Here is a 2,645-nt window from a genome sequence, read left to right as displayed (position 1 = left end):
GCCTTCAACGAGATGGATTGACATGGTGGCTGCGATGATGGGCTCAAGTATAGCAGGGATTGTGGGGCTGGCGCGGGATTGGGCAGTGTTTCGTTCTACTGTGCATGAGGTCGCTATGAGTCAGAAATGACTCGATGGCACTTAACAACAACAGCAACAATATATATAAAACACCAAACTCACTGGTGTTGAGTCAGATCCAACTCATAGCGACCCCTCCTTGGGTTTCCGAGGCAGTATCTCTGCAGAAGTAGATTGCCCAGTCTTCTTTCTGAGGAGTGGCTGGTGGGTTTGAACCGCCAGCCTTCTGCTTAGCAGTCAGATGCCTTAGGCACTTGCCACTCTAACCATGGTGTGCACATACCTACTTGTTTCCTGCCACTCATGTCTTTAGGATATATACCTAATAATGAGATTACTGGGTCCAATGGTACTTCAATTTCCAATTTTCTAGGGAATTACCATACCAATTCCCACAGTGGTTGTATCATTTTACAGTCACACCAGCAGTGTATGAGAGTCCTAATTTCTCTACATCCTCACCAGCATTTGTTGTTTTCTGTCTTGTTGAACTTTGCTATTAATGCTAGGGTAAGATGGAATGTCATATGTTTTTGTTATTTCGTGCCACTGTAAAAGAAAATACCACAAATGGGATGGCTTTAACAGGAGTCTGTTCTCTTGGAGTTTGGGAGACTAGAAGTCTGAGTTCAAAGTGCCAAGCGAGGGTCTCAGTGAAAGCTCTTTGACCTTGACTTCAGCTCTTCTTCTTGCTCTTGGCCCAGGCTGCAGGCTTTCTTCACTCAGGCAGCTGCTGGCTGCTGAGGCTGACAAACTCAGGGTCATCAAGTAAAAAGGCACAGTCCTGACATTACCAAACCACCTGTCATGCCAGTGGTTCATGTCCAGTAAGAGTCCCAAGATTGGCAGATAACCTGGCAGGCTGCTGAATAACGTCTCAGCTACATGCAGGATTCAAGCGTGCAAAAGCTAACGACCATTCCTAACACTTCTCCTCATATACTGGGAACAGATCACATCCCTAAGGCAGCTACTCAGCTGCTCACAGTAGATTCCACCATGGAGTTGATTATTAGTCTCATTATAGGGAATACTACATACAGCTGCTAAGCCAGTCAAAACCAGGCCAAGCCAAGGTGGCACATAACCTTAACTACCACATCATGGTGGTTTTTATTTGCATTTCTCTAATCCGACTCATGAATATTTCTTCCTGTGTTTGTTGGTTACCTGAATATCCTCTGTCGTGAAGTGTCTGTTCATATCTTCTGCCCACTGTTTAATGGGTTGTTGTCTTTTTGATGTTGAGGTGTTGAAATTTTCTATAAATTTTAGAGAGAAGTTGTATGTCATGCTGGGTATTTTTTTTTCCCATTCTGTAGGTTCTCTTTGTACTCTTTTGGAGAAGTCTTTTGATGCAGATAAGAAGTGACCTTTTAGAAGGTCTCAGTCATCTAGTTTATTTTATTCTGTTTGTGCATCTTGGGTTATACTTGATAGCCTATTTATGCCATAAATTAGGGGCCCAAGTTTGCCCCTATTTTTTCTTTGATGGACTTTATAGATTTAGGTTTCAGATTTAAATTTTTGATCCATCTGGAGTTGTTAGTTTCTGTGTATGGCGTAAGTTATGGATCTTCTTTCATTTTTCTGCAAATGCATATCCAGATTTGCCAGCACCACTTGTAAAAGAGACTATCTCTTCCTCATTTAATGGATTTTGGACCTTTTCTTTTGAGCTTATCTTGTAATTTATACTTTTCTTCCCAAGTTTATAACAGTCTGTTCTATCTCATTATTTTCTTGACTTCCTCACCATTTAGCAGTTAGTTCTGTAACTGCACTATTTATTCCCTCTCTTTGGTTTGTAATTGTCCTTATTTACCTGTTGATGTCTCTGGTTCCCTGTTTACAGTCTTGTAAGCTTATTTTACTTTGGATGCTTCTATAACTGGGTTAGTATCTGGGTTATGTCATCATTAATCATCATGTTAATCATTTGTTGTTGTTGGCTGTTGTTGGTTCTCTGTCTGGAGAACTTCCTTTAGCATATTTTGTAAAGTTGGTCTAATTTTAATAAATTCCCTTTATTTCTGCTTATTCTCTATTCCTTCCTTTGCTCCTTTAATGTGTTACCAGTTTCTGAAATCTTAGAATTAAATTTTCTTTATTTCTGTTTATTGGTTTTGTATCATTTCTAATTTTTTGCTTATTTTGTCAATTTGTTCTAGTACTGTTTCCCTAAATAGTTCTAGAGTTTTGTCTGTGTTTTCTTTAATTTTGTCAGTGTTATCCTTATCTTGCCAGTGTTTTCCTTGATCTCTCTCTCTATTTATTGAAGGTACCCAAGTATAATTCTTTTGAATTCCTTATCAAGGAGTTCTAATGCTGCTTCTTCTGGAGGGATGTTTTCTGGGTTTTTATCCTGGTTCCCTATTTCTACTACTTTATCTTGCTTTTTTGTATGGATTATGATGGTCTGTTGTCTCTGAGACATTGTGGTGTTGTTATATTTATGATTAATTCATGATTGTGTGTTGTAATTCACTCAAGGTTTTTTTTTCCTCTTTATTTTGTTTTAATGTGTCTCTGTAAACAGGGTACTGTGCTCCTCTATTCACTAG

The sequence above is a fragment of the Orycteropus afer genome, unplaced genomic scaffold, assembly GCF_000298275.1.
Source record: "Orycteropus afer afer isolate SDZICR_OR568_19922 unplaced genomic scaffold, OryAfe1.0 scaffold00001, whole genome shotgun sequence".
In the NCBI taxonomy this organism is placed as follows: domain Eukaryota; kingdom Metazoa; phylum Chordata; class Mammalia; order Tubulidentata; family Orycteropodidae; genus Orycteropus; species Orycteropus afer.
The sequence above is the reverse complement of the archived record's forward strand: the minus strand, read 5'-3'. Positions refer to the sequence as shown.